We start from the raw sequence: 15300 nt of genomic DNA, 5'->3' as shown, positions 1-15300 counted from the left end.
AATGAGGCTGTTCCATGTCACTGTCCTGGATGAGTCCCAACCTTTCTGTAAAATATTTCACAGAGGAGAAGAGACTATTATGTTTCTATCCAGTTCAGGAAGAAGTGCCTCTGTAGAGGGAAGAGACTTTGTAGTGCCTTTTTAGTGCATGCCTCAGGGAATCCAGGTGAGAGAGAGATATTGAGAATGCCTTGATTACAGTCTCAGCTGCAGTAGGCACTTTAGTGGACACTGCAGGGTGCCACCACGAAACATAAAGCCCCTGGGCTACATTGGATGTGCCTCTCTGGAGTGCACTGGTGTTAACAGTGTCTGGAACTGCTTCTGAGTTGGCTGGTATCCAGAACAATGTGACGTTACAGCAGTGTGAAGACCAAAAGAGCCAATGCATCAATCAGGATGTTCGCATATAGGCTTTCTTTCCTCCTGCCCTTTTCTGAAGATGTCATGTGCTAAATGCCTCTAAGGCGTAAGCAATAACAGCCTGAGAAACAGAATAATTGAATCAAAGCTTGCTGAAGTTCGTATCTGGGCTTGCTTACCTGCTCAATAATTTTCAGAAGGCTATCACCACTCCAAGATGGAATTTCTCACTTAATTCCCAAAATCATGAGAAGCAAATTTACTACTAAAGCCTGAAAGCAAATTTAGTTTCCCTGTGGCTGGGATCATGAGTATTGACTACTTTTTTTTAGTGCTTCTCAGGCTTTAGATGCCCAAGTAGAGGGGCCCCAAAAGCACTGATAGTAACAAGCCAGAACTCTCTGTTGGTGTTTCCCAGTTACCTTGAATCATTTGTGGAGTGGCCATTCAGTCCAGGTTCTAAGCCTGGGTCTCTCACACTGAAGTCAGGTCAACCACAAATGATTAATTCTGGGAGCACCATTTGGACTTTGCTTCTGGTAATAAAACCACATTTAATTGCTGGCATCCAGACAGTGTCCTTTTTACTTAAGATTTTTCTTCCTTTAAATGTCACCAGGAAACTTTAAATATTATTCTTTTGACGAAGCATGTGCTTAATTACTCAGCATCAAAATCATTCCTTTGTTGAAGAGGAGTTTTAAAAAGTTAAGCAGCTATTTACAATGAAAAGCTTGATAAAGCAGTACTTCCCGCAAAATGGTCCTTAGTTGGTAGAGTTTATAAAAGAAGCTGTCCTTTTTTGGATAGGAAAATGATCTATTGGGTTAGCAAATGCAATGTTGTATTTTCAGACTTACAACAAGTATAAGCTGTAAAGAATGTGCTGTGCCAAAACAAGCAAGAGTTTTTTTTTTCCTGCCTCTCACAGTTTGACATAGCATTTGAAAGTCTGATTATTTTGTTCTTTTAATGCATTGGAGGATGAAAAGATCTGGTATTTAATCCTCATTTAGTTTATTGCTTCCATTCCTTTTGAGAACAGAATTATTAGTGAATCAGAATAATTTTGTTTATAGAAGAAGAAATATGGTATTAAGTGGTACAGTGCTGCAGCATGACATGTCATGCAGTCAGATGTTTTTCACTCTAAGTCAGTGGTTAGCTATCTATAAAAAGCCTCTCAGAATGTATTTATTATTATGCTTTTAAATCTCACATGTACAGTGTCACAGCAGAAATATAAACATGGAAATAAGAATTCTGAATCTGATTTAATATTGTTTCTATTCTCCTCTAACTCACCCAGCTTCCACAGAAGATATTTTTCATTCAGATCAGTGGTAGCAGATTGAATGTAAGCATTGTATCCCAGCTTTATGCCATCTAGTAATAGCAGGTGTCAAGATAAGACAAGGACAGGAGCTTAATTGGCAGTGAATGGCCACTTCTGGAATGACCAACGTAGTGTATCTTCCATGCCCTCAAAATCATAGGTGATTACGTGCTTTAAAGAGGGAACTTGAGGACTCACAGCTTCAGGCATGCTTGAAGTTAGGTTGGGATGGGGATGAGTAAAAAATTAGGTGATACAGACTGGATAAATGTGTTTAGTACTACACAATTCCTTAACACATGCGTAATTCAGGTTAAAAAAATCCACAATCCTTACCTCCGTTTTAAAAGAAAATAAAAAATGAAAAAATGTAAAGTCAGCACTGAGACAATGGACTGGCGTCCATTGCAAGCAGTAGCGGTAGCCAAGGTTCTTTTGAGTAGCAGAGCTCTGACCTAAACTGAATCGTGTGTTTGGCATAATCTTACCATTTTTTTCTTTCTTTCTGGATGAGGATGAAACTGCTCCAGTAGCAGAGGCCTCCATATGTTGTCAGCATGCTTCATTTGGTAACAACTTCTCCTCCTGGGCCAGAAGGCTGCGACTTGGATTGGGCCCAGCACTGCTGCTGTGCTGCTCAACCACCAGATATCCAGCTAAATGTACTGGCCTTAGGAGTAATATGCTAAACTAGGGCCTTTTTTTTCTGTTTTTATATTGCTGATGATCATCCAGGTATAAGCTGGTAATGGCAGGCTCCTTTTCCCCGGAGGAGATGTCCCAGTTGTGCTAGTCTCTTCCTCATATTCAGGGCTGGGACCGAGCTGCTCTTTCGTGTCTGGTGGGTGACTCACGTGCCAATTCCATGTTCTTCAGCTTCTGTGGGTGTAAAGTGTGGCCTGCAAACCTACCTGGTGCTTCTTTGCCATATGATTCTCATGCTCAAAAGCTTACTTTCCGTGTTTGCAGAGTGTTCTTGCACCATGTCTGGGATCCCTAACAACAGAAAGCATTGCTTTCTTGTCCAAATCAGGAACATTTCGAAAACCATAATGCTTCTGATTAAGTTTGCAGCTTTTAACTCTCCCCCTCCACCCTTATTTTTTCCAGGAATTTTTCTTCCTAGAATGAGAGGTACTCAAAATGAGGTTACATTTCTGGGGTGTAGTGCTGAAATTAAGCTGAAACGTGATTTCAGCAGGTGTACTTTTTCCTCTTCTCCCTTTCTTGAGAGATTGGAGTATTTTTATTCCAGTGTGTTGTCACCAGTTACTCTGCAAGTTCTTGTGGACGTTTGCAGAGACCTTCTCAGCTTTGGGCAGAATATACAGGTTGTGTAAGAACAAGCACTCCTCATACTGACTAAGATACTCCTTTAACATCAGCTGTGCAGTGGGGAATGAATGTATTGTACTCACGTTGGTAGCAGCAGCACATTTCTAGCTGTTTCCTTTTATTTTGTGGTCTAAGTGTGCAGTTACTTGTCATAGGGCTTTCTTGGCCAAAGTGTCTCTTTTAAAACTAGCATCTATTATTTTTTTCTGGTAAGCCATAATCCTTTATTAAAATGTTTTAATTCCTTTTGAGTGGGAAATCAGATAGGTATTTTACTCTACATCATAGGGAAAATATTAGGTTAATCACTCATCTTTTTTTCTCTGTTGTCCTTAAAATGAAAGTAATACTACTGTTTATCACTCTTTTCTAAATCCACCTGTCTTAATATTTGCAGATATCTATTTTTAAGTACTCAATAGACTTTAAAAAACATTTTCAACAATATGTGTTGTTTTTTAGAGGTACAGTATCTTTCAGCAGTGCTGAATCTTAAAGGGATTTTTGATAAATTACAAAATATTACTGTGTGGCTAGTCACAATTGCAAGGGTTTTTCCATCTGGAATGCCTTCAAGAAAGAAAAGAGCAAGAACACTGGACCCAAAATTGGCTAATCCTCTGAAGGAGAAGGCGTGAAAGACAGCCACGAGAATAGCAAGAGCTATTAATCCACAGGCAGGATGTTTTTGATGATACTGCTGAAAATTCTGCAGTGGAAAAAGGTGTAATGTGCAATGGTATAAGAAAAGATTTGCATGGAGCAAAGAGAAATGTGAAGCAATGTTCTTGGATGGTATCAATGCTAGTAAACTCAGCAGTGCCAGGCCCTGCTGGCTGAGGCTGTCTGGGCATTATCTGGCTGCGTCTATGCTGTTAGGTTCCCCTGCCCTCCAGGTAAGGTGCGCTGTGCTCAGAACGCTCCTGGAAATAGCTGCTGGCCTGTGCTGTCTCCTGGACTGTGGTTAGAATGGGTTAGAAGACAGGTTGTCCCATGACAGGAGAGCACCAGGGACCTGTGCTTGGGCCCAGGGTGTGAAGAAATTACAAAATAAATAAATAAATAAAATAAGTAGCCCTGAGCTGCTCTGTCCACAAAGGTTAGCTTTCTGCCTGCTGCCCTGTTTGCTCTCCATTTCTCCATTTGCCTCAAGGGTTTTGCTTTCTGTAGGGAATCCAGGAAACCAGTTGTGGATTCTTCTACTGGGTCCAAGAAGGAGCATGTAGGTATTTCTAACTCTGTATCTCAAAACAACTTTAAAATCACATCACAGTAAGCAAGCTGTTTTTTTGTCTTCTCCCTCTGTGGATGAACTGTGCGGTTTTACTGCGTGTAGGTTGAAGTCAAGGGCTTTAACATCTCTCCCCTCACTTTAAAACTGACTTTTACTTGTATTCAGTTTATCCCGATAAACTTGAGACAGCAGCTGATTAAAATGACTCAGAACCAGCTTTTCTGAACACAGCAGCAAGCAGCAATGATTTTGCAGAAAGAACAGGAGGACTTCATGGGTTAAAGCATGCAGCAGCCCTGTGCATGCATTTCTTTGGCCACAATTAAATTGTGAGGTAATATTTGTTCTCCAGCTTGGAGAACCCACCTTTTCCTGTGCTTCCCTGCCTCCATCAGCTCTTAGCACCCCTCACCAGAGCCTCTCTTCCATGTTCCCTCCCTTCCGTCCTTTTTCCTTTGCCTCCCTAAACCTTGCAGTGACAGCACATCCTCCAGCCCACAATTTTTCCTGGCAGACTGCACAGGGCCATGAGGTGGGTATTCCCCAGGCAAGGGCTCTTCTGTCTCCTCGTGGGTCCGTGAGAGCTTCTGTCTCCACTCTCTCCCTTTCCTATTGTTTCAGCGGATTTCCCCTCGTGGCTTCTCCTCATCCCATTTTGTCTCTTCCCAGAGGAATAAAGGCACAGGGGCGGATTGGAGCTTTGCATCTGTTGGGTATAAACATAGATGGAGCTAACTCCTGACACCAGGTCGGAAGGGATGGGGCCGGAGAGGGCTGACCCTTCAGGATCCTACTGCCAAAAGTTTTTAAAAGCCTTGTAGCTCATTGTTGTTGCGGTCAAGCTCAACCACCGCTGGTGCCAGAGGTTTGTCATCGCTGGGTTTGGTTAGCAAGGGGATTATTAAAGGACTCGGGACCTTTTCTGGCTGCAGACGGAGTGGACAATGGCTTTTAGCAACAGCTTGGTGGGGAGGAAGCAGCCGGGCAGCAAGCCCTGGCTGTGCCAGAGCCCTGCAGAGCCAGGAGGGCTGCTGGTGCACGAGCCAGCAGTTATTGCTGGGTTGCATCCCAATGGCAGCCCCACTAGGGTTTGACTCCTGAGCTATCATCCCAGTGTTGCCTTGCCCTTCCTTTTCTTCCCTGTTGTGCCTTAGGCTGGCCTCAGCCTTTTTGTCTTTGGGGGCAAAATTTCATCTTGCTTCCTCTGCCAGAAACGCTGGGCTGCTGCGAATGGCTCACCCAGAGGCAGAAGTCAGCTTCGGGGGAGTCCTGCGTTTTGCATCTTTCCAAGCGGTTTTATTGATGGCATGCCCGGAGCTGTAATCGGTGAGGGCAGGGTGCTTGCTGGTGGGTTTGTGCCTCAAAGGACGGCGAGAATATCTGCAGGCTGCAGCAGTGCCGTGGCTCAGCTGCTGGGTGCCGGACAGATGGTCTAGAGCAAACTTGTCAAAATGTGTGTTCAGCTGCTGTGTCTTCTGCTCCTTGGTCGGCAGGATTGTAACCCTGTGCTGCTACTTCTACTCCTCAGCATCCTCCTGCTCTTCAGCGACTCGTAAATTCACAACTGTGTTTTGGTCTGGCCAGGTGAGTGCATGGCTTCCTCTCTGAACCCAGCAGGATTCATGCACAGCAGCAGAAACACTCGCCTGTCTGTCCCGACCATGAGAGAAGGTGTAGGTGTCAGAACATCAAAGAAGAGGGAAGATCCAGGTTATGTTTTCTTTAATGAAATTCAGATAGTTAAAACAATGAACAAAAAACAAAAAGAGCCTTGTTTTCCTAGCAGTGTGTGCATCCGTGCTCGCAGCTGTGAAGCCTTCAGATATTTGAACAGGCAGATCTTTATATTCTGCGACTCGTTGAGTCACAAGTTGAGGTTGCGAGGCATGCCCAGCCAGCACTTTGCCAAGTGACACAAGTATTTGTCTGAAGTCCAATCCAGCTGCTGTCGGATTGGCAACGTGCAAAATCCTAGTAAACAACCCCGTCGGCCTGCCACTGAAACATTTCTGGCAGTTGATTTTTTTCCGAAAAACCAAGGACATGGTTTGATGTAGTAATCTTCCCCATCAAAGAAAGGAAAAAAGAAAAGACAGCAAAAATGTGTGAATTACCTGCCCATCCAAATAAAGGATGAGCCTTATGTCCTTTTCACAGAATTGTCTGTTCTCAACACTTCTTAGGGGCAAACTCATAGCCTTTCCTTGGAGATGGCTTAATTGAGTGGAGACGGAGTAACGCAGGATGGCAGGGATGCTCTCTCCTTGCAGCAGTTCTGTCTCTCCCGTTTGCCTGTCCTGAAGTTCACTCGCAAGGCATCTATAAATATAAATGTTCTTTTCCCATATACAGATCATGGAATGAGCTTTCCTTTTCTTTCTGTCTCTAATCCCGTCTCCTCAGCTCAGCTTCCCACGTGTTTCTCTTCTGCAAAACTTGCTGTCTCCCCCCAGATGGGAGGTTGAGGGTGATCGAAAGAAAACAGTGGAAAATGAACATATGTTTAGCTATTGAATCTCACATAAACATCCATATTAGTTCAGTGTTTTCTCCCTTGAGTGATTTCTCTGGGGTGTGGGAAGATGTTTTCTTTGGGAGAGCTCTGTCAGGGTCTGCATGGCTCCGTGGGGTGGAACTGAGAAGTTTTTGTAGCCGTACTTCCCAACCGGGGGAACTGAGGCTGATGAGTGAGGGACTCAGCCTTCTTCTCATGGCTCTTCTGTGGTAGTCACTAGCTTAATGTAAGTGCATTCAGGAGAACTGAGATTTTCTGGAACTACTGGTTTTGCAGTTGTGGGTTACATCCTTCAGGAGAACAGATTTGCTGGGTGAATGTATAAAACCTCCTGTGTATCCACCTCTGGTAAGCAGAAGAAACCGTACCTTGGGAACAGAGCTAAGGCACTCGGACTGCTGGAGAGGAGAGGATGCACAGATCAGAGATCTGAAGTTGGCTGCTCGGTGTTTTATTCTACAAATAGTCACTTTCCTGACCCAAGGAAAACCTCTAAGAGTCCTCCCCCATGCCAGCATTGTCCTTATCTGCATTCGTATTTCCTGGTCGAGCCTTGGATTTAGGGCCCTATAAAATTATGCAGTCATTGTTTCCCCAGGTTTTGCTTCACATGTTGAAGCAATTGCCTCAGTTAAACTTCAGTGGTGAGTTTCTGTCGTGGCTGGCTTGAATGATTCCAGCACATCCACAGCTGGAATGTGAGGCTCCTCTGGGAGGGAGCTGGAGTAATTATTTTAATGTGCTTCATTTTCTTTCTGATTAGAACACTGCATATATTTAAATGGCTTTTATAAATAGTAATTTTGTGTTTATACCATCAACCTAAACCCAGAGGACTGCAAATAGCTCTATAGGCTGCACAGCCTTGCATCTGTGCGTGCCATCCGGAACGTGCCATCCGTTTTCGTGCAGAAGGCGAGTGGAGCTCCACCTGGGGTAAAACGCAGTGAGGGCTCAGTGCAGCAGCTCGCGGCAGCATCAGCACTGAGCAGAGAGCAGGTAATGCACGGGGAATGGTGCTGGTATGAATGCAAACACCCAGCTTGGAATTCAACCAGCTCACTGGATTAGATCCTGCTGCTTTTAAGGAAGATGGCATGGGATTTTTAATGGACCTGGTTTACTGTTTTTGATGCGTTAAAGCACAGCGCATGTGAACCTGCCATGCACTTTTCTGCATATGAAATAATTTTCGAGCCAAGTAATGATGGGGAGCTGGCACCAAATAACATTGCCACTAGCTGGCACCAGCTTTCAGATAATTCCCACAGTCCTGTAAGCGAACTCTCAGCTTTTGGTTTTCCCATCCTGTTTTAACAGCAGTGTGCGGTCATCTGTAGCAGTGCGGAACCGAACAGCGATGCAGGCGTGCGGAAGCTGCCACGAGCTGTTCTGCAGGCACATTAAGCAACTCCTTCGTTAGCCGAGACAGATTCATAGGAGGCAGGAGATCCTTCAGAAGGGGTACAGGATAAATTTACCACTACACAGAATCAAAAGTGTGGTGTGCTTTCTTATTTATTTATTATTTCGGCTTTGGAAGAGGATTGAGCATGATGTAATTGGGCAGATTTAAACATGTTTTGTTCCATGGACTTTACAATAATAGGATGACTCAAGTCCTTAATTAGAATAAAAAAGCATTACCTCATCTATTAGCCTGCGCCTTTCACCGAGGCACGGGAAATCTTTAATCAGCAGGCCTGGGGAACTGCATGTAGATGAGACAGACTGCTAATGAGGGATGGATTCAGAGGTGCTCTGTTGTTTTTTTGTTCACCTCCTATAACAGAATGGTTTGCTCTGGAAGAAGCTGTCTGAGGGGTGACTGTGTGCTCAGTTTAAATCGAGATGGGAGACTTGCTTGTCTTTTCATCTGATGCTGTCAGATCCCTAAATCAGCAGACTTAATAGAACCATTGTTCCCTTTTCCCCACGGACCTGCTGCAGAAATTTCTGTCTTGGTTTCAAAGGATCAAAGAACTAGCTTTAGGAAAACCATTTCTGGAAGCAGTCTGTAAAACTTTGCCAAAAATGCATGAATTATCCATTGTAGCTACAGGCTGGTACTAATTAACACACCTGGGGGATCACAGCCTCTTGCTCCTACCCCTTGCAGCATTTGTCCAGATCTGGAGTCATGTGAAGTGCCAGCAAAAGGAGGAACGTCCTTAAGGACAGACACACATCTGGGACTCCGCAGCTCTTTATTCTGCTCTTGAGTTTCTCAGGTCACATCTCGGTTACGTTACTTGAAAGTTTACTCTCTCCGTTATCCCTTTGGTAGAAGGAACAGAACTGATTTCATATCTCTGCCTGGGGAAAAGTTCACCTCTGCACAGAAACGTGACATTCAGATTGCTGTTAATAGGAATTATCATCAATGTGATAGTAAGGATTTCTATTGCATTAAATAATTTTTGGGTAAGACCCAAAACCTTTACTTACTTGCTCCCCAAAGTAAGCTGGCCACCTCCAGTCCACACGCAGAGCAAGCTGGCTACATCCAAACCAGAAAGAGCCCTGAGCCTGTAGTGATCCTTAAACTATGTCCGGCCATTATCTGTGAGAGCAATAATTCTCAAAACTTGCAGGACAGACATCATGTGCCAAGGCGTTTTTGCAGCAAGTTTGCAGCCTGGCTCCTCGGGTCAGCCCCTGGGGCCGGCCCTGGTGTCTCAGCTGGCTTGGAAAAGGGCTTGGCTTGGGTTTTTGCTAGTACAGGCAATTTCCCGAGGTCTGCTCTCTGAACCATGATTTTCTGTAATAACTGCTACTGCCTTGGCATGGCACACAAGCTGGTCAGAGTGGCTCGAGTGGAAGATTTCCAAGCCTCTTCTCTGCCTTGCTTTATTGCTTTTTGTCTATAATCGCATCTGAGGCATTTTTGAAGGCATCATTAAGCACAAAACACAATGTCTTGCCCTCAAAACCACCTTACAACATTATCTAGACCCATTTGCTAAAGATGTCTCATTTTTCATCAGCATGATGGGTGATATGCCAGCATTGGCTGTTCCTGTGTATGACAATCTTGTCCTGGAAACTTGTTTCTCCGTCATCCATCTTCCTCGGCTTGGTTATGAGTGACAGAGGCATGGCAACAGTGTTTCTGTAATACATTTAAAAAAAAAAAGCAAGCATAAGCAAAAAAGGCTCCTGAGGGCTAACCCTCCCTTCCTCCCTCAGGGGCTCTTCCAGCAACCCCCTAACTAATCGGAGTTGTTTTTATTTGCTCAGCCCTGCTGCCAAGAGACAAGGGCAGTGCCACACAAGGCAGGATGCTCAGACGGGAAGGAGAAGCATGCGGTCCAGAGCTGCTGGCCAAGGTCTCGGGGGAATTAGTTTCAATTCTCTGTTTCAAAGACATCCTGTTTAGGCTGTAGGCTGCTCACTTCTGTTTTTTGGAACCTCATTTTGTTCCCAATCTGTGAACAAAAGAGCGTCGGCGTTCGCTGCTGCAGAGAGGTGCAGTGAGAGTAAGCTCTGAAAGGCTGCAAGGCGTTTGGGGGCTGTCCTGAAACATTGCAGCCTGCTGGCAACGAGCCCCTGGGAGGTGGTGGGAGATGTAAGGAGATGTCGGATCCTTCACTCTTCCTCCCTCGTGAAGGAACTGGCTGTGTTTGCAGGGCGCCTGCCAGCTGTTGGCAGCACAGTGCCATTGCTCGAGGGAGGGGAGGCTCCGTGCTGCTGCTGTGCACTGTAAAGAGATGTTACTGATGGGTGGTACGTAAGATGCCAAGGGATTCTTGAACCCCATGGACAAACAGCACGATGAAGGACAGGATCCCTCTGCTCTCTGCTTACCAGTTTTGGGAGGGGCTGTCACACAGGACCCCTTCCCAGGGTATTTCCAAAAGGCAACGTGGAGAAGACTGCATCAGGTTTATCTCTGTCCACAGTCCTCTGGCAATATCTGATCCATGCTTTGCACCTTTGAACACCACCACGTGCCTTCTTTCTATGCTCAAGGCATGTGATAAGCACCCTCCATCTCAGGCTATCGCTTCGCAGGGCTCTAGCAGAACCCTCCTATTATTTCAGGCACCTTGAAACCATCTGAAAATCAGACACAGAATAACAATTACAGGGGTGCTGCAGAGAGAAGGGGAAGATGCAATGCCAAGAGGATACAGCGCTGCTCCAGCCTTGTACGTGTACGTGCTGCCGCCTGTGTTCATGGCATCTCTGCTGTGGGTTTCTGCCAGCCATGAGCTCCTTCCCTTCCTCGGGGAGATCCCAGGCAGGTAGCAGTCCTTGGGGGCAGAAAGGAGACGGGTGGGCCGTGCAGAGTGGCTCAGTGAGGGGCACAAGGCAGCCCCAGCAGTCAGCACCAGGCATCGTGGCAGCGTTTGCTGTATCATATGGCTGCGGCCACACTGGTCTCATGGCCTTGGTTCTCTCTCCTAGCCATGTGGCATGTGAAAGGTCAGCTGTAGCATTTCTGCTTATGAACCCAGGTCCTGAAATGGCCTGGGGATGTGTTTTCCGTATGAAATCATCATTCTTTCCCCCAGCATTGCCACAGCCATTGTAACAGCGGGGAGTGGGAGTGTAAAACATGGTGCAGTTATTTGTAATTGCCGCTCCCCTGCTGTCACCAGCATTGTTTTATCACTTTCCCACTAGTTCCCTCCTCATGACACAGATCACTGATATAAATTCTGCTTCCCCTGTGTATTCAGTGAAAGATTCCCCTTGCCCAACTCCAGTTCATTTCCCACATCTTGACAACTTAATGGATGGTTTAATTGTACCAGGTGCTCCCCAGATGTAAATATATACTAATATAATTTGAGTCCAGTCAGGATTTGTGAGACAGCAAACTGGCCCAAAAGATGAAGTTACTTGCCCAGGCTCACACCGTGAACCAACAGTAGCTAATCCTGAGAAGAGCTCTCCATGAGGTCTCGTGTAGCCTGGGATTTGAAAACACGAGACATTTACCAGCGTTTCTACCCAAAGCTCTGTTCCCTCTTCCATTTTCTCTATGGCATCCCTCACTGTGCCTGGATCTTCAGCATTTCAAACACCACCGGCCCCGAGGGAGGCAGCTGGTGGTAGCACATCATCAGGTAGCTAATGGGAGCGAGGAGCAGCGCCGGTAATGAATCAGTGGGGTGGAGCCGCAGGCTCACATCACTGGTGCAGAGTAATAATTCCCATGGGGATGAGATGATAGTTGGAGGCCGCGCTGAGATCATCCAGCTGCAGTCTCTGAAAAGTGCCGGGGGAGTAGCAAGCAGCGCTCCGGGTGAGCAGAGCCCAGGGATTTTTGTCAGTAGGAGCAGAATGATTTGGGTTACGCTTTTAGAGCGCTGCCGTGGCTGTTAAGTAACAGCAGCGCTGAGCTGGATCTCCTGCATCTCACGGAAAGGCTCCTGCTTTCTTTTGCTTTCAGCTGGGTGTTCGTGGGCTGCTTGCATCTGTCAGGTTTCTGCCATCCAGGCTGACCTCGCTGTGCTTCCCAGGCCAACCCATCCACCCCGCCTGGCAGGCAGCTGCCGTGAGCACCGAGCTGGGCGCTCAGCCCCTGAAATCACTGATGCTGCAAAAGCCTGTGTGCTGAGAAGTCAGGCCAGTTACCGATAAAAACGTAAACAGGAATCTAATTAAAAAAATAACAGAGGACTACGTCAGCTATTTTTCTGCTTGCAGCAGAAAGAAGCCCCTTGGCAGCTGCCTCTGCAGAGCCTCAGGTGCCTTGCTGAGGAGAGAGAGGTTTGTGTCTGCCCGCTCCCCGGTGTGCCTGCTCCTGCAGTCTGACCTCCAGCAGCGTCTGCAACAGCACAAGTAAAATTTGCTTCGTGCAGTAGGTGTATCTGTGGCCTGGGGAACGTTTCACCCAGGGCAATTTTATCTTACCTCTGTTTAAAACAAAACAAAACACCTTTAGGCAAGAAAGTCACGTTTCATTTTTATGGCAGGCATTTTGGTCTCGTGATGAGCTGGAGAGGCAGCAGCCGGAGCACAGGGCTGCATCCCCAACAGCAGTGTCATTTAGCTCTGACAATGCCTCGCTGTGCCCTTCTCTATTTCACTCCCCGTGGTGCCAGCTCCACATTGTGGCGACAGGTTTGTTTCTCCCGTGGTGCAGAAGGCAGAGCAGCACGGAGAAAGAAGTGACCTCAGTGAACAGCAGGATGGCAGGGGGGCCGCCTGAGGGGGAAGACAATGGAAAAGCAGGCTCAGCCCCATCTTCCTTCCTCGGGCTCTGTCATCAGCCAGTGGAGATGCTGCTCCTTCACAGCGGTCTGCCTTTGAGCACAAATCCTGCTTGGCTGCTGCCGGAGCCTGCTCACTGCCTGGGTCACCAGTCCTCTGGCTTTTCCTGAGCCCTGTAAATGTAGTGTGACAGGTGTGTCACAATTTTCTGGGCCTGACACTTTTTTTTTGTGTCTCGAACATCATTTGAGGTTCGTTAGAGGGTTTCGTAGGTTGAGGGTTGGAGTCTGCATGTACCAGGCAAAAAAAAAGGAGGATGCCCTTCACACAGTTATCCATGGAACCTCTGGGACTAAAGAGGCCAGAGATTTTAGAAGTGAACAAACATCCTCTTTTGTCATGTTATCTATTTGGGCTTCTCTGTCCACAGGCAGATTAAAATGAGATTTGTGCCTGCAGTCTTGTGTTCTTGTACCACTTCTGCTTTTGGATGTGGTGAGGAGGGAATTCTCTTGAGGCAGCAGCACAAGGGAGGTTGTCTCCTGCTGAGGAACACGATACGAGGCTGAGAGGCTGTCAGGCAGAGGTGGCAGGAGATGCCAGCATTCTGTTTGCCAGGAAATGAAGATCAGGTAACATGAAACTAAACCTTTGCAAAGCAGACAGAGAATAGCCACAGGCTGCTTGTCCTTGGGAGGAGGCCCCAAGGTCTTGCGGGTCCTGCTGAGTGGAGTTGTGAGTGACCAACACTTCTGGAAGTGCAGCATCAACTACTCACCTGTTCAGTGCTTTTCAGAAATGATTAAAATATGTCCAACAAGAAGCTCCAGGGGTATACTTGTGTGTGAGTTGGCTTTTTTCAGCATTTCAGTGTTGAAGAAACCACTCACTTCTCCAAAGCAATTGTTGTTTGCATTTGTCACTTGTACTTGCTCCTGTTAAGAATTCTCATCACAACGTTTAAGGTAATTGTTGTTCTAAATTCAGAGACCATTAAGTGTCCCAGCAATCTTATTCCAGAGATGTGACATCCTGTGGAAATTCAAATGTAAAAGAAAGGGGCTGAGTGTAGAGGTTTCCAGTATGACCACTGGTTATCACCCAAACTGTGTATGCTTTCATTACCATAAAGTCCCTATTTCTGGTGCCCTTTTATTTGTATTTGCTCCTGAATCTGTTGAGCATGTGACAGACACATGCTCACTAGCCAGTTTTTTTTCACACCCTCTTCGTTTCAGCTTGGTTGACTTTGATTGTAAAGCTGCTCAGGACATTTTGTGAAAAATGTCTCATAAAGGGACAGTGCTGACCAGTCGATTTCATTACAGTTGTCCTATTTACATTCCTGTTATGTGGCACATGTTGTTGCTGAGTTGTATGGTGGGTAGATAGACCCCTTCAGAGGTGTGCAGCAGAGAACTTGCCCACAGAGTTCCTGCCTTAGGACATACAGACCTGTAGCAATTATTAAATAGTGGAACAGAATGAATTTTTTTGTTGTTGCGGTGTATGTTTTTTAGGGTCAAAATATAGATCTAGGGCCAGTTCCTGGAAGTAACTCCATTCGCTTGGACAGTGACCTTAAAGGAAATAGACCAAGGATTAACATTTGGTAGACTAGGTTAAGTCCAAACTGTTCTTCCTAATTTTTTCCTTATAAAGCTTCCTGTCTCCAGAAAGATTTTATATTTATTTAACATTTAACATGTATTTTGTCTTTATAGAAAACTAACTTGTAAACACACTTGTTTATTTTTGGTGGTCAGCAATTATAGCTGGTTATCATTTTCGATCAGCTTCAAACTCTTCCTTTTCTCTTCCTTTGCTAACTTGCCTATTGTTTTTTATGCTTAATTTCGTCTTCTTTTCTCTTTCCCCTCCCTTCTGTTTTCCTACTTTTCCATTGCAGCTTCCTGTTTTCCCCATCACTTGCAGCCTGTGGTCTTTTTCAAAAGCATAATTTGACCAACAATAGTAAACTTTAGAATTAAAACAGAAAAAGAAGAGACCAGCATACATGTAGAGGAATGGAGGGTACATGATGCAGATGAGGGAAGAAGAGGGCTGAAGATGACCAGGAGGCCTGGAGGATAGTGCAACGCTGCAGATCCTGGAGATGGAGCAAGAAAGTTCCTGATACTGGCCCAAAATTTGGAGAAATGGGTTGAGGACGGATGAAAAGGAGACAGGGTGATCCTGGGCAGAAATTACAAGGACTTGGCACAGGGAAAAGAGAAGGTGCTTCAGGAGAGGGAAGCAGAGCAATAATCAATGCTTTTCTTCTCTTATCAATTTGAAATCGAGTCCTACCATGAACACAAATAGAGAAAAAGAGTTAGAGACATAAAAAAA

The 15300-nt window shown here is 45.7% G+C and overlaps 1 protein-coding gene across 1 annotated transcript in view; it reads left to right on the top strand.

The window, feature by feature from the left end:
* HS1BP3 (HCLS1 binding protein 3) overlaps positions 1–15300 on the top strand; it is a 50648-nt gene that overhangs the window by 15966 nt on the left and 19382 nt on the right. The gene's annotated exons all lie outside the window — the stretch shown is intronic.

The sequence above is a fragment of the Aythya fuligula genome, chromosome 3 (genome assembly GCF_009819795.1).
Source record: "Aythya fuligula isolate bAytFul2 chromosome 3, bAytFul2.pri, whole genome shotgun sequence".
NCBI lineage: Eukaryota > Metazoa > Chordata > Aves > Anseriformes > Anatidae > Aythya > Aythya fuligula.
This window is presented reverse-complemented; position numbering and strand designations above follow the sequence as displayed.